This window comes from Cebidichthys violaceus, unplaced genomic scaffold (assembly GCF_023349555.1).
Source record: "Cebidichthys violaceus isolate CVI_PGR_0920_01 unplaced genomic scaffold, fCebVio1.0.p SCAF_29, whole genome shotgun sequence".
Classification (NCBI taxonomy): Eukaryota; Metazoa; Chordata; class Actinopteri; order Perciformes; family Stichaeidae; genus Cebidichthys; species Cebidichthys violaceus.
Genome location: NW_027176472.1, coordinates 3,910,413 through 3,934,368, shown reverse-complemented (window position 1 = coordinate 3,934,368; position 23,956 = coordinate 3,910,413). Strand labels below are relative to the sequence as shown.

Here is a 23,956-nt window from a genome sequence, read left to right as displayed (position 1 = left end):
GTCAAACCGTCACCCGTTCGAAAGCCCTTCAAACATCCCACCACATGTCAGTGAACCCAAAGATCCTGTGTGTGTGTGTGTGTGTGTGTGTGTGTGTGTGTGTGTGCGAGTGTGTGTGCAGGTGGGTTTTTATTTTTAGGAAATGAAACCGGTGCATTTGGAGAGATTGTGGAGCCCGTTTTGTGGATCTTCGGTTGTGGTTTGAGTTAGCTGGAGTTTGACTTCTCGCTGGACATTAGTGTGCGTCGGTACGTCGTGAAAAGAATACAGTTCATTTATTTATTGGTCATGAATACATAACATCTAATCCAATGTAGAGCCATTCAAAGCAGTGGTTTCCATCCTGTGGGTTAGGAGTACTTTCTACTTCCCCTCCACTACATCTCAGAGGTAGCTATTGTACTTTTTACTACATTTGTCTGACAGCGTTAGCGTCTGTCCAGTTGAACACCACGTCTCTCCAGATGTGTTCGTGTTCCTTTATGTGTTCAGAAGAACGTATTAAGCTAAATATAGTTTTTTGCTCTTGTAGAATACGGTGCATAGATGAAACTCGACGACAGGATACAAAGGAGCTACGATGCAACAGACACACTAGTGCAGCGCGAACATACTTCCTTCTTACATATATTAAATGAGACAATCTGACGTCTGTTTTTGTTTGAACTTCTCGCTTCACATCCACACTGAGGCCGTAAAGTTTACTACGGGATCATTAGTACACGTCGCTTTATTTTGAAGGTTTGAAACCGCTGTTTTACATCACTTCAGGTTTAGGTAAATCCAGATTTATAAAATCCAGGTACGAACTTATATATATATAAATACATATATAAATATATATATATATATAAAGCAATTACTCACCCTCCATCGTTTTTATATACTCACTTCTCCTGTTCAGGGTCATCTGTGGGTGGAGCCTGAACTCCCAGCATGCATTGGGGGAGAGAAAAGGGGCACATCCTGAACAGTCCTCCGGTGAATCCGGCGTCTGAAGCCTGATTTCATCTCTGCGTAGATTGAGTGCCGCTCGACGTTCGAGGTCTCGTCGTTTGATTAATCGTCTGAGCCGTTGATGAAGCTCTGATATCCAACATGGCTGCCGTCAGAGGATCTGCTGTAAACCGTCGTAAATTATTCTTTAACTTACTGCCGTTGTGTTCGGACCATACGTTCAGTTCACACCAGTGATGCTTTACGTTGAATAACTGTCAGAAGTGTTTTACGGTAAAAAGATGTTTTGAAGCGTCGAAGTGAAACGTTCTGATCAGAAAGATGACATTTTTAACATTTACTGAACTGTAGTGTGATACAGTTTACAGACTTCTACTTTAAATAGATCATATTGCAGCGACTGTTGTCTTTTCTTAGCAAGAGAACAGGACACACACACACCCACACACACACACACACACACCCACACACACACACACACACACACACACACACACTAAACCGAGTCAGCCCTCAATATATAAAATAGAGTCCTCGATGGAGGACAGCAGCGTCCTTCGGTGTGAGAACTAGTTGTCATATTAGCACAACAATTCACCTCTACCTGTCAGTACATGTACACCACACACACACACACACACACACACACACACACACACACACACACACACACTTACAGGATGGCAGGTGTGTGCCATATTTCACCTCTACCTCTGTGGAGAGACACACACAGACACAGACGGAGAACAATGGAAAACTCATACATCACCTTACCTTTGGATGGATTATTTAACGGGCCTTCGGGCCCCAGGGCCAGGGCCCCTCTGTAAAGTGACTTAATATACTTAATAAACAAATCAATCAGAGACACAAAATGACTGCAGAGAGACACAAAACAACCACGAAGAGACTGAAAACAACCACGGGGCTCAAATCCACCACATACAGACACAGGGGGGCCTTTTTTTTTTTAGTCCGAGAGCCCGTTGTCTCATAATCCATCCATGACCTACAGGTGTGCGTGTATACTTTCACATCAACGTACTGTAAACATGATCAAATACACATTATGTTTACCACCACTGAGCAGGTTTACAGCCATCGTTACTGAAAACACAGACTTTAAAGACGTGGAGGTTCTTTGACACAATGTACAGTCACACACACAACGTACAGTCACATACACACACAACGTACAGTCACACACACAACGTACAGTCACACACACACACACACACACACAACATACAGTCACACACACACACACACAACGTACAGTCACACACACAACGTACAGTCACACACACACACACACACAACGTACAGTCACACACAACGTACAGTCACACACACACACAACGTACAGTCACACAACGTACAGTCACACACATTAAGCAAAGTCGATCATAATAATTTAGGGGTAAAGAAGTTCGTTTCTCTTAAACGTTGTTTCATAATATTAAAACTATTGCTGGTTGGTATCAGATTTAATATAACTGTACGTTCCACATACAACAAACATCCTGTTCATCATGTCATGAAATTGAGCATTTACCGAACAAAAGACGTACTTTTGTGAAACCTGAAGTTCACTCTGAAGGGAAACAGAAACTACTCCGTAAATGATTAAATGCTCATTATTATCTTTTGTCATTGAACTGATTGTGATCTTTAGGAATGTGTAACTTACTACGCTGTGTTTCACTGAACCAGAAAATGACGTCAGTTTTAAATATTTGTGTCTGATAACAAACATACTTTCAAATATATAAATATATATTTTTTTGTACATGTCCTGCATGTTGAAAGCCTTGACTGTGGGAACTGTGTCTGTCTGACAGTCTTCAGGAGCGTGAAGATGAATAGTGTTACAAATATAAAGACGATTGGATGTTGAGGTGACTAAACTGATATTGGGAAATATGAGTTTGTAAATGGAAAAGTGAAATTCTAAATCCTGGTTGTAGGAAAGCTTCAGCGTAACTGATCAAATGAAAATCTTAAATTAAAATTCAATTAAATTAAAATATATTTAACAAAAAGAAAGATTTTTTTTCCATTTTAGTATCTAATTACCTTTATAATAACATTTACACATGCCTGATTATCCTTCGTACTATGATAATAAATAGTTAATTTTCCATTTACACACTTTTAACTTGAGTTCTGGGATGAACAATTAATCAGGCCATACTCAAATATTTAGATTAAAAAGGAAATTGAACATTTAAAAATCTGAAATGCTTAAATATGAATTAATTAAAAAGGAAATTGAACATTTAAGTGACTAATTGAATTAAAAAACAACATGTCTTGAGTTTTCAAGTACAATATACTGTAGTACATGAATAATGTGTTTTACTGAACCTGGACTTTGAGATATATATTTATCTTTCTTTTCCTTTTGGGATGAAACATTTTCAATTTAGCTTCTCAAATGGTCCTGAAGTCTAAATATCAGTTTGTCATCTCAACGATCAATTCTCTCTTTTTAGGATTTCTTTTTTCAGCATTCAGCTCTGACCCGATCATAAACTTATTATATTAGTACTAAGAGAACAAAGTTAGCTTGATGACAACTAATATATATATTAGTTTATTCCTCTTTAACTTTTGTTCTGGGTAAAATAATCCTGCATAATATTACTGCTGGTCGACTAAAAGTATTTGAAAAACAATACTAAATTCACATGAGGACTATTTCACTGTTTGTTTTCATTTTCATCTCTGTTGCGTTTTTGAATGTTAATGCTATTGGGGTTTTTTTCTGTGCAAGTTTTTAATGTCCAAAATCATAATGATAATAATCTGAAGTGTGAGTGAATCTCCGGTGAGATAATGTTTCTGTTCATCTGGTGTTACAAAGACAAATGAATGATTTCACCAAATATTCAAACGGTAACACGATGAAAGCTGAAAGTGTGACTCTGAAGCTTCCTGAATGTTGACGTGTGGTCGGTGTCGTCAGTGTTGTCCTCACTATATGAGCAGATAGAGGTACTTATATCCAAAGCATGTGTTTGAGTGAACAGACTGTGTTTATTGTGCAGGTTTACAGAGAGTAATATTACACCCACCCTTTTATTTGTTGTTTCCTGTTTACCCATTTTGGGGATGGGGGGGGACGAGATGTCGGGGATGGACGGGCTCATCGCCTTTCTACTTCTCCTTTGTGAGTGAGAGTGCACATATATATTGACATTGTAACTGCATTAAATTATTTATCCGAAACTGACAAGCTTCTATGTGTGCTGTTCTTCCTGGAGGGGGCGGGGACAGTGAAAAGTTTGAGTGAAAAGAGTCCTTTGATTATTCACGTTGCAGCTTCACAGATCCACCAGCGAGGTCTTCTGTTTTACAGAAGAGGCTGTTGGATAATTAGTGGAAGAGCGATGTGACATAGTATGTTGTATGTCGAAAAAAGTCATAGTATAGAATGTTGAATGTCATTAACAGTGATAGTATAGCGTGTCGAAAAAAGTTGTAGTATAGCATGTCATAAAAAGTCATACAAATTCATAGTATAGTATGTTGAAAAAGTCAAGAGTCATAGTATAGCATGTCATAAAAAGTCATGGTATAGCATGTTGAAAAAGTCATAAAAAGTTATAGTATGTTGAAAAAGTCATGAAGTCATAAAAAGTTATAGTATAGCATGTTGAAAAAGTCATAAAAAGTTATTGTATTGTATGTTTAAAAAGTCATAGTATAGCATGTTGAAAAAGTCATTAAAAAATCATAGTATAGCATATTGAAAGAAGTCATAAAAAGTTATAGTATAGCATGTAAAAAAGTCATAGTATAGCATTTCATAAAAAGTCATAGTATAGTATGTTGAAAAGTCATAAAAAGTTATAGTATTGTATGTTGAAAAAGTAATAGTATAGTATGTTGAAAAAGTCATAAAAAGTCATAGTATAGTATGTTGAAAAAGTCATAAAAAGTCATATAGTATGTTGAAAAAGTCATAGTAAAGCATTTCATAAAAAGTCATAGTATAGCATGTTGAAAAAGTCATAGTATAGTATGTTGAAAAAGTCATAGTATAGCGTGTTGAAAAAGTCATAAAAAGTCATAGTATAGCATGTTGAAAAAGTCATAAAAAGTTATTATAGTATGTTGAAAAAGTAATAAAAAGTCATAGTATAGCATTTCAGAAAAAGTCATAGTATAGTATGTTGAAAAGGTCATAAAAAGTCATATTATAGCATGTTGAAAAAGTCATAAAAAGTTATAGTATAGTATTGAAAAAGTCATAAAAAGTAAAAAAAAAAGTCATAGTATAGTATGTCTAAAAAGTCATAGTATAGTATGTGGAAAAGTCATAAAAAGTCATAGTATAGCATGTTGAAAAGTCATAAAAAGTCATAGTATAGTATGTTGAAAAGTCATAAAAAGTTATAGTATAGCATGTTGAAAAAGTCATAAGAAGTCGTAGTATAGCATGTTGAAAAAAACATAAAAAGTCATAGTATAGTATGTCGAAAAAGTCATAGTATAGTATGTCGAAAAAGTCATAGTATAGTATGTCAAAAAAGTCATAAGGTGTCATAGAATAGTATGTTGAAAAAGTCATAAAAAGTTATATTATAGTATGTTGAAAAAGTTATAAAAAGTCATAGTATAGTATGTCGAAAAGTCATAAAAAGTTATAGTATAGTATGTTGAAAAAGTCATAAAAGTCATACTATAGTATGTTTAAAAAGTCATAAAATGTCATAGAATAGTATGTCGAAAAGTCATAAAAAGTTATATTATAGTATGTTGAAAAAGTCATAAAAAGTAATAAAAAGTCATAGTATAGTATGTCGAAAAGTCATAAAAAGTCATAGTATAGTATGTCGAAAAGTCATAAAAAGTTATATTATAGTATGTTGAAAAAGTCATAAAAAGTAATAAAAAGTCATAGTACAGCATTTTGTAAAGTCATAAAAAGTCATAGTATAGTATGTCGAAAAGTCATAAAAAGTTATAGTATAGCATGTTGAAAAAGTCATAAAAAGTCATAATATAGTATGTTGAAAAAGTCATAGTATAGTATGTTGTAAAAGTCATAAAAAGTCATAGTATAGTATGTCGAAAAAGTCATAAAAGTCATAGTATAGTATATCAAAAAGTCATAAAAAGTTAAAGTATAGTATGTCGAAAAAGTCATAAACGAGTCATAGTATAGCATTTCATAAAAAGTCATTAAAAGTCATAGTATAGTATGTTGAAAAAATCATAAAAAGCCATAAAGTCATAAAAAGTCATAAAATGTCATAGTATAGTATGTTGAAAAAATCATAAAAAGTCATAGTATAGTATGTTGAAAAAATCATAAAAAGTCATAGTATAGTATGTTGAAAAAATCATAAAATGTCATAGTATAGTATGTTGAAAAAGTAATAAAAAGCCATAAAAAGTCATAGTATAGCATGTTGAAAAAGTCATAAAAAGTTATAGTATAGTATTGAAAAAGTCATAAAAAGTAAAAAAAAAAGTCATAGTATAGTATGTCTAAAAAGTCATAGTCTAGTATGTGGAAAAGTCATAAAAAGTCATAGTATAGTATGTCGAAAAGTCATAAAAAGTTATAGTATAGCATGTTGAAAAGTCATAAAAAGTCATAGTATAGTATGTTGAAAAAGTCATAGTATAGTATGTCGAAAAGTCATAAAAAGTCATAATATAGTATGTCGAAAAGTCATAAAAAGTTATAGTATAGCATGTTGAAAAAGTCATAAGAAGTCGTAGTATAGCATGTTGAAAAAAACATAAAAAGTCATAGTATAGTATGTCGAAAAAGTCATAGTATAGTATGTCGAAAAAGTCATAGTATAGTATGTCAAAAAAGTCATAAGGTGTCATAGAATAGTATGTTGAAAAAGTCATAAAAAGTTATATTATAGTATGTTGAAAAAGTCATAAAAAGTAATAAAAAGTCATAGTATAGCATTTCAGAAAAAGTCATAGTATAGTATGTCGAAAAGTCATAAAAAGTCATAGTATAGTATGTTGAAAAGGTCATAAAAAGTCATATTATAGCATGTTGAAAAAGTCATAAAAAGTTATAGTATAGTATTGAAAAAGTCATAAAAAGTAAAAAAAAAAGTCATAGTATAGTATGTGGAAAAGTCATAAAAAGTCATAGTATAGCATGTTCAAAAGTCATAAAAAGTCATAGTATAGTATGTTGAAAAAGTCATAGTATAGTATGTCGAAAAGTCATAAAAAGTCATAATATAGTATGTCGAAAAGTCATAAAAAGTTATAGTATAGCATGTTGAAAAAGTCATAAGAAGTCGTAGTATAGCATGTTGAAAAAAACATAAAAAGTCATAGTATAGTATGTCGAAAAAGTCATAGTATAGTATGTCGAAAAAGTCATAGTATAGTATGTCAAAAAAGTCATAAGGTGTCATAGAATAGTATGTTGAAAAAGTCATAAAAAGTTATATTATAGTATGTTGAAAAAGTTATAAAAAGTCATAGTATAGTATGTCGAAAAATCATAAAAAGTCATAGTATAGTATGTTGAAAAAATCATAAAGTCATAGTATAGTATGTTGAAAAAATCATAAAATGTCATAGTATAGTATGTTGAAAAAATCATAAAAAGTCATAGTATAGTATGTCGAAAAAGTAATAAAAAGCCATAAAAAGTCATAGTATAGCATGTTGAAAAAGTCATAAAAAGTCATTGTATAGTATGTTGAAAAAGTCATAAAAAAGTCATAGTATAGTATGTTGAAAAAGTCATAAAAAGTCATTGTATAGTATGTCGAAAAAGTCATAAAAAGTTATAGTATAGCATGTTGAAAAAGTCATAAAAAGTTATAGTATAGCATGTTGAAAAAGTCATAAAAAGTTATAGTATAGCATGTTGAAAAAGTCATAAAAAGTCATTGTATAGTATGTCGAAAAAGTCATAAAAAGTTATAGTATAGCATGTTGAAAAAGTCATAAAAAGTTATAGTATAGCATGTTGAAAAAGTCATAAAAAAGTCATAGTATAGTATGTTGAAAAAGTCATAGTATAGTATGTCGAAAAAGTCATAAAAAGTTTCATAAAAAGTCATAAAAAGTCATAGTATAGTATGTTGAAAAGGTCATAAAAAGTCATAGTATAGTATGTCAAAAAGTCAAAAGTCATATGGCCAAGACCAGAGAGATGGTGGTCGACTTTGGGAGGAGGACGACGGCGCCACAGCCGCTGAGAGTTCTGGGAGAGGACATGGACATGGTGAAGGAGTACAAGTACCTGGGTGTCTCCATCGACAGCAGACTGAACTGGAAGGCCAACATCAACGCTGTGTACAAGAAGGGGATGAGTCGACTCTTTTTCTTGAGGAAACTTAGATCCTTCAACGTGTGCAGCAAGATGTTGGAGATGTTCTACCAGTCTGTTGTGGCCAGTGCACTTCACTTTGCTGTAGTCTGCTGGGGGAGCAGCATTGGAGCCGGAGACACCAACAGACTTAACAAACTGGTTAAGAAGGCCGGCTCCATCATCGGCTGAAAACTGGACAGTCTGGAACAGGTGGTGGAGAGGAGGACACTGAAGAAACTATCATCCATATTGGATAACCAGGACCACCCTCTCCACCACCTACTGCAGGGACAGCGGAGCACTTTCTCCAACAGACTGATCCAGCTCCGCTGTCATAAGGACAGATACAGGAGATCATTCCTGCCTGCTGCTATAAGACTGTATAACAAATCACCTCGGGACAAATCATTCACTGGTGGTTAAACCTTTGCACTACTGTTTATTTAGTTGATTTAATATTATTCTGTTATTCTATTCATTGTGTATATAGTGTGCATTTTTTATATAATATCTTTACTCTGTTATTATAATTGTATATATTGTGTATTGAAATGTGCATTTTTTTACATAATAAGATTTTTACTGTAACCTATTGCTGCTCTGTATCCTATTGCTGCTTGCAACTAAATAATTTCCCCTCGCGGGATCAATAAAGTTACTATCTATCTATCTATCTATCTATCTATCTATCTATCTATCTATCTATCTATCTATCTATCTAAAAAGTCATAGTATAGTATGTCTAAAAAGTCATAGTATAGTATGTTGAAAAGTCATAAAAAGTTATAGTATAGTATGTTGAAAAAGTCATAAAAAGTCATAGTATAGTACAGGGGTCGGCAACCTTTGTGACATGGAGTGCCAGTTTGAAATTTTCTTCTCATCTAGTGTGCCATTATCAACAATAACGCAAGGTTAAATTATGACACAAAATACAAAAACATTTCCAATATACCTGGAATTTTATTCTATCCATCGAGCACATCTCAAAACAATAACAGTAAATCTGTATTCTTAACAAAATAGCCACATCAACATTTCAAAGACATGAACAAACAGCTACACATTTAAACTAAAACTAAGTGTAGGCTGAGGCAACATCAAGTGATCAGATGCCTAGCAGACAGTCAGTGTGATCCCTGGCCCTGCTTTGACCCTGAGCTCTGTGATCTGGGGCTTGTAGTTAGTTACTTTGAGATGCAAACATGCCTCAGAGTGCTCGTTGTTAACTGACTGCGGGTGGGGCTGAGCACATGTGTGAGAACACCTGCTGACTTCTAGCTGACGTGGGAATGTCCTTTATTCGTGACTTGATCGTTTCTTTATTTGGCAAGCTTTCAAAAAGAGCATCTGACTAACTGAGAGTACATCCACATTACTCCGTTTTCGTTTGGAAACGCTACGGTTACACTGAGCGTCCACACTACGCCGGCGTTTTGGAGCACCGTCAACGGAGGAGTTTAGAAACGATCCGAAGCCGGATAACTTTGAAAACTCCGGGTAGCGTATTCGTGTGGACGGACGGAAACGCATACGTTTGGAAACGATGACGCAGACACCCGCGATCGACTGCCAGGTTAATTTAACGCGGACAACTGATTACAGTTATTGCTGACCTTGTTGTCTTTACTAGCAGCTGTTGTCCAGTTAAAGTCTGCATGCCTGCGGAGGAAACAGCTGTTATTGTAGCGATCAGTGAGTGGCGTGAGAGAGAGAGAGAGAGAGAGAGAGAGAGAGAGAGACCCACAGCGCTGTACGAAGACAGCGGACAGCGCGCTTGGTCACTCACTTTGATCTGAAATTCGCGCGCCTGCAACCTAACTGACCAATGGCCACACTCCAACATCAAATGCACGCAGTGGTGTCCTCCGGGTCCTAGTGCCGACTCGTAAAGAAGCAGGACACAGTCACACATACAGGCAGTCAAACGCTCATAGACACAGAGGCAGATACTTTTATTTTGAAAACGGGACAGATAAAGTGAGGATCGTATTAACACTGAGGTGCCAGCGTGCCAGTGTCTATGCCGCGGCGTGCCACCCGTGGCACGCGTGCCAAAGATTGCCGACCCCTGGTATAGTATGTCGAAAAGTCCTAAAAAGTCATAGTATAGTATGTCAAAAAGTCATACAAAATTATAATATAGTATGTTGAAAAAGTCATAAAAAGTCATAGTATAGTATGTCAAATAGTCATAAAAAGTTATATTATAGTATGTTGAAAAAGTCATAAAAAGTTATAAAAAGTCATAGTATAGCATTTCATAAAAAGTCATAGTATAGTATGTCGAAAAGTCATAAAAAGTCATAGTATAGTATATCGAAAAAGTCATAAAAAGTCATAGTCTAGTATGTTGAAAAAGTCATAAAAAAGTCATAGTATAGTATGTCGAAAAGTCATAAAAAGTCATAGTATAGTATATCGAAAAAGTCATAAAAAGTCATAGTCTAGTATGTTGAAAAAGTCATAAAAAGTCATAGTCTAGCATGTTGAAAAAGTCATAAAAAGTCATAGTCTAGTATGTTGAAAAAGTCATAAAAAGTTATAGTATAGTATGTTGAAAAAGTCATAAAAAGTCATAGTATAGTATGTTGAATAGTCATAAAAAGTCATAGTATAGTATGTTGAAAAAGTCATAAAAAGTCATAGTCTAGTATGTTGAAAAAGTCATAAAAAGTCATAGTATAGTATGTTGAAAAAGTCATAAAAAGTCATAGTCTAGTATGTTGAAAAAGTCATAAAAAGTTATAGTATAGTATGTCGAAAAGTCATAAAAAGTCATAGTCTAGTATGTTGAAAAAGTCATAAAAAGTCATAGTATAGTATGTTGAAAAAGTCATAAAAAGTCATAAAAAGTCATAGTCTAGTATGTTGAATAGTCATAAAAAGTCATAGTATAGTATGTTGAAAAAGTCATAAAAAGTCATAAAAAGTCATAGTCTAGTATGTTGAAAAAGTCATAAAAAGTCATAGTATAGTATGTTGAAAAAGTCATAAAAAGTCATAGTCTAGTATGTTGAAAAAGTCATAAAAAGTTATAGTATAGTATGTCGAAAAGTCATAAAAAGTCATAGTCTAGTATGTTGAAAAAGTCATAAAAAGTCATAGTCTAGTATGTTGAAAAAGTCATAAAAAGTCATAGTCTAGTATGTTGAAAAAGTCATAAAAAGTCATAGTCTAGTATGTTGAAAAAGTCATAAAAAGTTATAGTATAGTATGTTGAAAAAGTCATAAAAAGTCATAAAAAGTCATAGTATAGTATGTTGAATAGTCATAAAAAGTCATAGTATAGTATGTCGAAAAAGTCATAAAAAGTCATAAAAAGTCATAGTATAGTATGTCGAATAGTCATAAAAAGTCATAGTATAGTATGTCTAAAAGTCATAAAAAGTTATATTATAGTATGCTGAAAAAGTCATAAAAAGTCATAGTATAGCATGTCCTAAAAAGTTATAAAAAGTGATAGTATAGCATGTTGAAAAAGTCAAAAAAAAGTCATAAAGTCATAAAAAGTCATAGTATAGCATTTCATAAAAAGTCATAGTATAGTATGTTGAAAAGTCATAATAAGTTATAGTAAAGCACATACCTGCAAACTCATAAGAGGTGAAAAAAGGGAAGCACCCGAAGCCGAAACCCTGTCGGGAGGGGGGGGGGATTAGAATTTATTTTAAATATGAGCTTTAAAATGTAGCATTCTGGTGTACTCTGAGAATATAAAATTAAGTGATAAGACATTTACTTTATGCAAAAAACTAATTTTATTATTTAGTTATTAATCAGTACTTCAGCTCAAGTTGAACAGCTGGACAGTTAGCTTTTTTTTCAAACAATATTATTATTATTAACATTTATTTAGACAAAATCCATTATAATACATCACAGTATAATAAGCCATGCAAAATTCCAAAAGAGTGATATTGTAGTGTGCCATGAAAAATGGCAATAAAGGATCATAGTATAGTATCAACAGGTTTCCATCAGTATCCTCCTCTGTCATGTAAAACTTTGGGGACATCAACTAAACGCAAGTTTGAATCATTTTATTCGTCTCCTTTTGGGGCCAAAACTATGTAAAATGTAAATAATACATTATTTTGTCAGATTTATACTTTTAAAAAAAATCTGTTATAATTGTTATGACAGAAGACAGAAGAGAAACATCAAGATAACATCTGATTCATAACATTTTAACAGTATTGTACAAACTCATAGATTCATTGATGCACATAGTACATAAACATATATACATACATGTATAAGAACAATAAGTTTAAGAATAGAACTAAAAACAGAGACTATACAAGAGCATATATATATATATGTTGACGGCATATGCTAGAATATCATATAATGTGATTAAGTAATCATACAAAATGTGATAAATAGACTTTAAAGGACAATTGTTCAAGTCTGTCCTCAGACATCAGCTAGGTGCCCATATGTATACATTGAAACAGGATTTTGTATTTGCTCATAATAACTTCTTATAATATATAAACATATACAACAACAACAACATATATATATATATATATATATATATATATAACAAAAACAAATATATATATATATATACAACAACATATACATATATATATATATATATGTTGTTGTATATATATATATATATATATATATTTGTTTTTTTGTTGCTATATGGACTCGTGTCTGTAAATTAAAAAAATATAGTGTTTCCACAGAACAAGGATTGTGGTTTCTTTCCTCCATCACTGACACTGAAAGTGCATTTTAAGGCGTGTGGACACATGAACAAACCTGTCCTTTAAACGTGACACGAGTCGCTGGTCTGGTGTGATCAAACTGGAATCACAAGAGTGTTTCTGTGAGTGTCACCTGTCCGTCCGTCCAGCAGCCTGACACCAGGCCGAGCGACCACGGTTTATAGATCGAGATGGAAATAGCTGCAGCAGAGATGGGACAGAAAGAAAGATGGAGGACGAGGAGGTGAAGATGGAGGAGAACAGCACAAGGGCACCGATGGCAGCTCTGAGTGTATTTATAGTGGAACAGGAGCTCAGATCGATGGAAGTAGAGCAGCACATGACCTGTCCACTAATGGCAACCTGCTCTGTGTGTGTGTGTGTGTGTGTGTGTGTGTGTGTGTGTGTGTGTGTGTGTGTGTGTGTGTGTGTGTGTGTGTGTGAGACGAGAATAAATGGGTCAATGAGAAAGACAGAGCAAAGACAGAAAGTTTATGTGGTCCACAGCAGCTTTGTGTACATCATTTGCATTTAATGTTGAATTTATCAATAGCAATATAGAGTAGCAAAAGAACCACATAGAGACGCAAAAGAACCACAAAGAGAAGCAAAAGAACCACAAAGAGAAGCAAAAGAATAACACATAGAAGCAAAAGAACCACAAAGAGAAGCAAAAGAACCACATAGAGACGCAAAAGAACCAAGAGAAGCAAAAGAACCACAAAGAGAAGCAAAAGAACAACATAGAGAAGCAAAATAACCACAAAGAGAAAAATAACCACATAGAGAAGAAAAAGAACCATATAGAGAAGCAAAAGAACCACAAAGAGAAGCAAAAGAACCACAAAGAGAAGCAAAAGAACCACATAGAGAAGAAAAAGAACCACATAGAGAAGCAAAAGAACCACAAAGAGAAGCAAAAGAACCACAAAGAGAAGCAAAAGAACCACAAAGAGAAGAAAAAGATCCACATAGAGAAGCAAAAGAACCACAAAGAGAAGCAAAAGAATCACAAAGAGAAGAAAAAGAACCACATAGAGAAGCAAAAGAACCACATAGAGAAGTAAAAGAACAACAAAGAGAAGCAAAAGAATCACAAAGAGAAGCAAAAGAACCACATAGAGAAGTAAAAGAACCACAAAGAGAAGCAAAAGAATCACAAAGAGAAGCAAAAGAACCACATAGAGAAGCAAAATAACCACATAGAGAAGCAAAAGAACCACAAAGAGAGGCAAAAGAGTCACAAAGAGAAGCAAAAGAACCACACAGAGAAGCAAAAGAATCACAAAGAGAAGCAAAAGAATCACATAGAGAAGCAAAAGAACCACATAGAGAAGCAAAAGAACCACATAGAGAGGCAAAATTTCCAATAAGAGATTCTAAAAGACCACAATTGATGCAAAACACCCAAAAAGAGACACAAAATGCCAACAAAGAGATGCAACATGTGACCAACAACCTGGGACGTTTTATGACAACATGCGCCTTTATGTCTTATATGCACGATACAGACTGTTTACCTAAAAGTGCTTTATGTACAAATATACATTCAATCACATCATTTAACATTAATTAAAAACATAATTCTTTATTGATGACCTGAGTTTTTGTTTCTTGTTTAATTTGATGTAAATCAGAAGTTTTTACTACAGTGAATCAGATTATATATGAAACATTATAACTAACTGACAAGTAGAATTTAGACTGAAGAGAGATTAAAATGCAGACATATGGTAAATATTCTAATGATGAATGTTATGATGATGAATATTAGCTGTACTTTGTGAACACTGTGTGTTTGTGAATATGGAGAACTGTCTCCACCTACTGTCCTAAACTCACACACACACACACACACACACACACACACACACACACACACACACACACACACACACACACACACACACACACACTGCTGGTGTGAGCTTCAGTATTATCATTATTATTAGTAGTAGACAGTGTTATTAATATTAGTAGTAGCAGTAGTAGTAGTATTTTTAGTAGTAGCATTATTTCTATTATTAGCATTTTTAAATCATTATTATTATTATGAGTAATATTAGATGTCCACAATAAAAGTATACAACAATCTGAATATATGTTCCCATTAAAGTAAAAATAATTTCTATCATTAATAATGTAACGTAATTCTGAGGACGAAATGTCAAAGCTGAGAAATAAAAATATAAAATATTTAATGTAATTTAATGACTAATAAACTGATTTGTATTATGAATATTAATAGTAGTAGTAGTAATATTGGAGGATCATTATTAACTATATCAGAATCTTATTATCAATAGAAAACATCTAGCCCTCTCCAAAAAAACAAATACAGATATAAAACTTATATCAGACTGATCATAACGACAACAGTTAATAATGAGAACGACGTGTTCACAACAAGAGAAGACGTGAAAACAGTGAGAAAGTAAAAGAGAAGTAAACGAAGATGTCTGTGTTCAGTCTCTCGGCAGAAACTGTTTGGAAATCTGTTCTTTTTATGATTTGAAATCTAATGTCTCCAAAGATGAGCAGCTCCCGTGTGACAGAGTGCTGCTGCCCCCTACAGGACAGACACCTGCACTACACTCTGACATGAACACGTCGCGTAATCCTCCTGTTACTACGTCACTTATGATGTATTTAAAGAAAATATTAGACTGAAGGAGGAGAAGATGTTGAGAGAAAAGTTCAATATTATACAAGACTGTTGTGTGTGATTCTGTAGAAGCTGTCAGCTATTATTATGATTATTAATATTAATATTATTTAAGTGTAGGAGGAGGAGGAAGTCTGGAGCTCGACTGTTAATCTCACATGAAGCTCCTCCGGTGAACTAAAACATTCTAATGGTATTACATTTATAGAGTTATAATAATAATAATAATAATAATAATAATAAAATGATGATGAGAGTGGCTTTAATCTCTCATCCCTCTCCTCCTCGTCTTCATCGCCTCTCGACTGGACTGCTGTGACAGCATCCTGTACGGTACCACCAAAATTCTACAAAACATCCAGAACCCGTCTTCCCTCCCAGTCCACCAGAGACCACATCACCCCAGTCCTTCACAGCCTCCTCTGGCTCCCCATACAGCAAAGAATCCAGTATTAGATTCTCCTCATCGCATACAAAGTCCTCCAGAACCCTGAACCCCGTCACACCTTTAGACCTCCTGAACCGACACAACCTCACAACCTCAGATCCACCGACACCAACCTCCTTACCCCCCCCTACTCTGTCCAAGCATCAGACCTGGGGGGACAGGGTCTTCATCCAGTTTGTACTAATCAAATGACCACAGACATTTTTTAAAATATCTTTATCTGTTTCTAGGGTTGAAAACAACCTGCGAGAGTTGAATGCTCCTCTGTTGTATGTTTCTAATCACTTCTCCCTTCATATCTGGTCTTTTTTGTTGTTGGTTTCGTTCCACCAGCTGAGCTCACACAGCCTCGGGTCTCCGACACATTACAGATATTTCACTTTGCCGTGTTTTGTGTCAGATACATCATGTGTTACAGGGCGGCCTGACACGGGAAAAGCTCATTACGCTTTGATGCGTTTCCCGCAGGCTCGGACACTTTTCTTTATGTTTTCTTCTCCTCATGTTTTTTTTTTTTTTTTTTGCTCCAGGTCGAGGACATATTTCACTCTGGTGGTAAAACCTCGTCACGTTTGTTTGAACGCCACGATCCGTCGTTCTGTCTCAGAGGGTTGCTGGTGAAACATTTCCGCATCAGTAAACACTGAAAACAGAGCAGCGAGTGAACGTGATGACTTCAGCAAATATCTGACCCGTTCAAGGCTCAAACTACCAACCAGCTCCTCTGTGTTTGATGCAGCGACACACATTATATTCACAGGTTTCCTGTTTCCAATCGATCCAGGATGAACGCTCAGCAGAAGGTGGAAAGAAATGCATCACCTCGTAGCCCAGTGTCACGGCAAGTCATGAAAGAAATATTCACAAATGCAATCCGGTGGTTTCGTTTACGTGGACATGAATCGTCCTTTTCTTTTGTGTCTCTCAGGACAAACAATGATGCTAACAGGAAGTCCAATAGGACCCTTTTCATAGCGGAGACTCGGATTAAACGCATCCGCGTGACGATGCCGCTGACGTAAAATTGAATATCGAAGAAGTCCATTTATGGTGGTGGGACGTCCCAAAGTGTTGTTGTGCTTTTGTTTCTTAACCCTAAATGTAAGTAGTTATTTTAGGCCCAACCCTGGAGCTTTTGTTTTCATCACCTCAACCAAACTTTTTGTTTTGTAACGCAATGTCGTCCAAAAAAAAAGTTGTTCGAAGCGTGTCCCCAAACATGAAACCATTAGCTTTTTTAAAAAAAATAAATAATTGTATTTAGAAATAAAACAACTTGATGGAAACTAATAAAGAATACTGTTTTCAGAGCTTCTGTTGGATTAGCAACCATTAGCTTTGATAATGCTAACCCTGTCTGCACAAACTTAAGCTGTTCAAGTGAGGAACGACTTGTGAGCGTCTCAAAACATACGACAGACGGCTCGGGGTTAAAAACGCAGAAACTACACGAGTAACATGAATAAACATTGATAAATAACAGTATTCAGGACTTTTACTGCAGTAAAATGACTAATACTACACTGTAAAAATAGTATGTTACTGCATTTAAAATGTTCCTTCAGTAAAAGTATGTGACTATATGAGGAAAATGTAGTTGAAGTATTAAAACTGTTCTATTATGTATTCGATCATTATATTATTACTCATGAATTAATGTAAAAGCAGGTTTTTACTGTTGTAAATGAGCTCATTATGAACTATTAACTATTATTAATGGATTCATTATTTTCTCCATTAATCGATCGACTGTTTGTAAAAACTGTGAAAATAGTGAGAAATGGCGTCACAATTACCCAGAACACCACATTACTAATTTATTAATATTATAAATATCATTCAAAAGGAGAAGCAGAAAATATGGAACCATGAAACATTTTTTATGAAAAAATATTTTAAAATACCTTTAAAGTTACTTCCTTTTTCTGTCAATCGACTAATTGATTAATTAACTAACTGGAGTTTTAATTGTAAGAAAACATCCGATTTAATAAAAACATGAAAATGTTCCTTCTTCTGTTCTGACAGCAGATGGAAGTGTTGAGCTTCACTGAGGCTCAAACACTCTGTGGACCTTCATCTCTCTGTGTGTACATGTGTGAGGACATGTACTTATGTGTGTACATGTATGTGTGTACATGTGTGAGGACATGTACTTATGTGTGTACATGTATGTGTGTACATGTGTGAGGACATGTACTTATGTGTGTACATGTATGTGTGTACATGTGTGAGGACATGTACTTATGTGTGTACATGTATGTGTGTACATGTGTGAGGACATGTACTTATGTGTGTACATATATGTGTGTACATGTATGTGTGTATTTGTGTGTGTACATGTATGTGTGTGTGTCTGTCTGTATAGTTGTGGGTTTTCATATGTGAGAGAAGTCCAATCAACAAATGTCTGTCATCAGGAAGGTTTTCATCTCATATGTCTGTGTGTGTGTGTGTGTGTGTGTCGATGTATGTGTGTGTCTGTGCGTGTGTCTGTCAGTATATGTGTGTGTCTGTGTGTGGGTGTGTCTGTCAGTGTATGTGTGTGTCTGTGTGTGTGTGTGTGTGTGTGTGTGTGTGTGTGTGTGTGTGTGTGTGTCGGTGTATGTGTGTGTCTGTGCGTGTGTCTGTCAGTATATGTGTGTGTCTGTGTGTGGGTGTGTCTGTCAGTGTATGTGTGTGTCTGTGTGTGTGTGTGTGTGTGTGTGTGTGTGTCTGTCAGTGTATGTGTGTGTCTGTGTGTGTGTGTGTGTGTGTGTGTGTGTGTGTCTGTGTGTGTGTGTGTCTGTGTGTGTGTGTGTGTGTGTGTGTGTGTGTGTGTGTCTGTGTATGTGTGTGTCTGTGTGTGTCTGTGTGTTTTATGTTCGTTTCACTTTTGCATTCCTTCCTCCGCCGAGCACCTTAAAATGACATATTGACAGCTCATTTCATTCTATTCTGAAGGGGACGCACGCACACACACACACACACACACACACACACACACACACACACACACACACACACACACACACACATGCCTTTGTGAGTGTGTGTGTATATGTAGGTAGGTGTAGGTGTGTGTAGTGTGTGTGTGTGTGTGTGCTTGTCTGAGACTTTGTGTTTGTGCAAGAGACAGTTTGTGATTCATTTCCAGTTCTGAATTCTGATTATGTTCGCCAGGGCCACTGATGTAATGAGGTAGGTAGAAACACACACACACACACACACACACACACACACACACACACACACACACACACACACACACACACACACACACACACACACACCCTGTAGCTGTTTGATTGGCCGGCTCTCTGAGCTCTGATTTGCTGCTCGTGCTGCAGAGTTTACCATACCAAGGTCACGCCTGCAGCTGATTCAGTGTGTGTGTGTGTGTGTGTGAACATCTTACATGGGGGTTTTGTCAGTGGTGAAAGAAGTACTCACATCCATTACTGAAGTTGAAGTACAAATACAGCAATGTAAAACAAGTGTCATCAGCAGCACTGACTTGTGTACCGAAGTAAAGTTAAAGATAATAAAACACTTACTTGAAGCTGAGCTGTGTGTTTGTATTAATCTGAAATGTTTTAATTTTAATTTCTATAATATTCAGAGACTTTTATCTTCACACTGAACGTGATCTCTGAGCCTCTGGACGGGTTCGTGTACCGGCAAGTTCTAATAAAGTTTATTCAAACAAGACGACCACGTCCTTAACATTTTTTGGACAAAAACAGAGGAAGGCAGCGTTACTTTGTGAGATTCTACGTAAGAAGAAAGGAAAAGTACGGAAGATGTGGTTATTCATTCTGCAGTGAAGTTCAGTTTTATGTCACTGACAGCGTTACTGATCGATCAGGTGATTAAAGAGGCGCCAAAAACAACAACAACATCCAAAGAAAAGCTTTATCAGGTAAACTACGTTCTGAATGTTTACAACAACTGTAGCTTCCACTTCCTGTTGAAGTTCAAACAGCTGCTCGTCATAATATTAATTTAACATGAGGCCTGTTCAAATGTTGGAAGGGCGCCAATGTTGTTTATGTGAGAAACTAATGAGACGTCTCCACTCAGTATTTAATGAGCATTTAAAGAGTCTGATTTTAAACTCACTGCCCTCTAACCAGGAGTGAAAGTAGTTTGAAGTTATTGTTGGTACTTCTCTGCATCACTGAACACACATTCAATACATTAAAGCCTAAATGGTGTAGAAATAAATTAAATACACACAATGTATAGCAAATCATTTTTTGTTAGAGTCATGTCTCATTATTATATTACACCAATTTCTAATGACTTCCTATCATTGTTTTTTGTTTTTATTTGTGCTTTTTAATTAATAATAAAAAATACAAATGTTTTAGACAACTGTTTCTTTCCTGAAATGATAATAATTAGATTTTTTACCCTTACGATGACTTTACATAATTAGTTGTAAAGTTTAGAGAAAAAAGTTCACATTTTGCTATGATGATTGTTTCTTACAGTATTTTATCATTTTCAGTATGTTAATGTTACTTTTACTTACTCCAACGTTACACTAACGTTACCTAATTATCTCTTTGTCTACGTTACTTTCTTAATGTTAACATTATGCTAACGTTACGCTATCACTACCTAATTATCTCTTTGTCTACGTTACTTTCTTAATGTTAACATTATGCTAACGTTACGCTATCACTACCTAATTATCTCTATGTCTACGTTACTTTCTTAATGTTAACGTTATGCTAACATTACCTAATTATCTCTATGTCTATGTTACTTTCTTAATGCGAATATTACGCTAACGTCGCGCCAACATTACCTAATTATCTCTTTGTCTACGTTACTTTCCTAATGCTAATATTACGCTAACGTTGCGCTAACATGACCTAATTATCTCTTTGTCTACGTTACTTTCTTAACTCTAACGTTACCTAATCATCTCTACGTCTATGTTACTTTCCTTGTCAGACATTTTGAAGGAGATAGACACAGATTTCCTGATGTGCTCTTTTCGCAATAATTTACACAATATGCAAATTATCCGTGACTTTCATTTACATAGCTAACATAGCTAAAAATGGTAAGTTCGCAATTTGCTATGATGGTTGTTCCTTCGGTAGTTTGTTCTGTTTTTTCAGTAGGTATCCTTGTATGTTAAATATGTTGAGGGTTAAATAGTGGACGAGCCACGGAATAATCTGTGAATGTAAAATGGAGTACCATGAAGTGTTACATCCCCTCAGTAATTGACTCAAAAGACGCATTGATCTCCCAGAAGCTTCAGCTTTGTTCTCCATTTATCAGCTTCGTAATGAAACAATCAATAGTCCTCACTAATGATGTGTACAGTGAGCTTCAGCTGCTGTCTCACCCTGGGGGGCAACATCTCTCGATCTATGTACCGTTAATGTTTTCTATTAACATAAAGAAGAAATGTTCATTTAAATATCTGTCAGGTCACGAAATGTTGATACCAAACGTGTCAAATAAAATGCTTACTGGCAACATATTTTTGTTTTATGACTAAATAACCGATAACGCAACTATAGTATTCTTAAAAAAATTAAGTTAAGTTGAGATACTAGGAGTAAGGCTGCAACCATAGACTATAGAAAGTGTACGTAGTCATAATGACGTCACCTATTGGTTTGTGGACTGATGTTATAAACCCTTGAGTTCGACGATTTAGCCGTCGCCATATTGGATTACGGCCGTCGCCTTGTTGTTTTTCTTCGCAACGAGCCCCGCCCTAAAGCATACAATGCCTTATGGTCTATGGACCATAATGTACTAAATGAACATCATGCTGTATTGAAGAAGACTGTAAACTAGAGATTGAGACCATAAACTCATGTTTACAATGTTTACTGACGTAATAAATCAAGAGAGAAGTAGAGTCATTTTCTGCAAGTTTTAGGAAACTTTCGGCTTCACTCGGCAGAACCGGACGTTGTCGCCTGGCTACTGATTATTTTCAATATCAAATATTCTGCAGAATATATATATTTTTTTATTAATGTATTATTCATTTGGGCTACAAAGTGATGCTGGATGTGAACTCTCAGCCCTACGAGACATTAACAATAGCAGGTGTAGGACGAAAATATTTACATTTATTTCTTTACACTAATGTTACTTTTCTCCACAGTACAATTACTTTTATAGACGCTAACTTACTTTTGTTAACGCCGCCATTACTTTTCTTTACGCCAACGTTACTTTTAATTACACTAAACATGTATTTTACTACACGTTGTACTGTGTATGATTGTTAATGTCACAAATAAACGTCTAATAAAAAGTGAAAAACATTGGCAAATTCCTTGGCGTTGACATCTGTGTATTCTGTATGAAAGGCGAGGGGGGAGCCGCACACACCGTACTGCCTCCACGAGACGTTCAATGTACAACATAGGGCATACCTCAGGGATAACCACTGTATATTCATCAACCTTGCAGTTCAAATCAATCACGTTGATTGACAATCTGAGACCACCAGTCTGCCAGTCAATACAGGAGCCCGCTGGGGGCTTTGCTGTTCTGTAAAATGAGGTGAAAATTAAGTCTTTTTGTTCTTCAGAGAAAAAGCTGAGAGGGGAATCAGTGATTTAAGGTGGAACAGAGGGATTCACTCTAACAGCCACGTGACCTTAAATTGATCAGAAGGCACCCAAAGAATCCTATTGAAGAAACCTTTTGTCTACCAGTGTGTCTACCCCTGCAACACTGGCATCAAAATATATTAACCGGTGTATATATTCTACTGAAGACAATCTATATTCTATTTTATAAAGACATATTGCTACTATTTTTATGTTAAGATGTAAAATCCTCTGCAGAAAATGTGTTTTTCGCCAATGCAGCAGTAATAGGTCTAGTGTGAACTATAGTGTCTCTGAGCTTGCTGGTTAACACTGGTCCTTCTGCTCTTCATACAGTGAAAAATAGAGCAAACCTCAATTTTTACAAACAACTTAATTACAAAACATTAAACTTGCATTCAGCAACGTTACCTTTTGTTGCACCAATGTTACTTTTCTTTAGGTTAATGTTATTTTTCTTTATGCCACTATTACTTTTTGTAATGCCAACGTTACTTTTCATTCAGCAATGTTACCTTTTATTGCACCAGTGTTACTCTTCTTTAGGTTAATGTTATTTTTCTCTACTCAAACATTTCATTTCTTCACACCAAAATTACCTTTCTTTATGCTTACCATTACTTTTTGTTATGCTTATGTTATTTTTGCTTACGCCATCATAACTTTTCTTTACGATAATGTTACTGTTTTTAACGTCAACATTACTTTTTGTTCCACCAATGTTACGTTACTTTGCGCTAACATTATCTTTTATACAGCTAACGTTACTTTACGCTTATGTTGTGCTTCACGTTTAAACTGTTCTTTCCATATTTGGACACTTCCCAGTCATTTCTCAGGACATGACAGAAAACGGGCTTGTGGTAAAATTATTTGAAAATCCTGCATAAAAATATTTTTCAATATTTTGAGAGATTTACATGAAGTTGCTTCAACTGAATACTGAAAACGTCCACATAAAGCTGCCATGACATTGTGATGAGTTTTCAACCACTCTGCTGCATTGTTCAACTCCATTGTTCTCTCTCTTTTTAATATTTGTTTGTTTCTATCTTTATCTTTTAAGAAATCAAAAGATTTCCTGTAGAATGTATCCCTTAAAATCTGTGTGAAACAGTTCAAATAGGTTTTAAAATGTCACTCATAGCACCTTAAATGCAATTTTTCCTCACTTCTCTGTGATTATGTTACTGTTTTATGTTATGTGCACAAATCAAACTACAGCAAAGCATTGCAATTTGCATCTCTTATTATTGTTCCACCACCACACTT

The 23,956-nt window shown here is 35.0% G+C and overlaps 1 protein-coding gene across 1 annotated transcript in view; it reads left to right on the top strand.

The window, feature by feature from the left end:
* The window catches only part of LOC137880593 (E3 ubiquitin-protein ligase RNF123), a 107,863-nt gene extending 106,409 nt beyond the window's left edge, over positions 1-1,454 (top strand). Inside the window, 1 exon segment of the mRNA XM_068722022.1 lies at positions 1-1,454. This exon segment is cut by the window's left edge and continues 226 nt beyond it. The gene's annotated coding sequence lies outside the window, so the exon portion shown is untranslated.
* Positions 1,455-23,956: the final 22,502 nt, after the last annotated feature.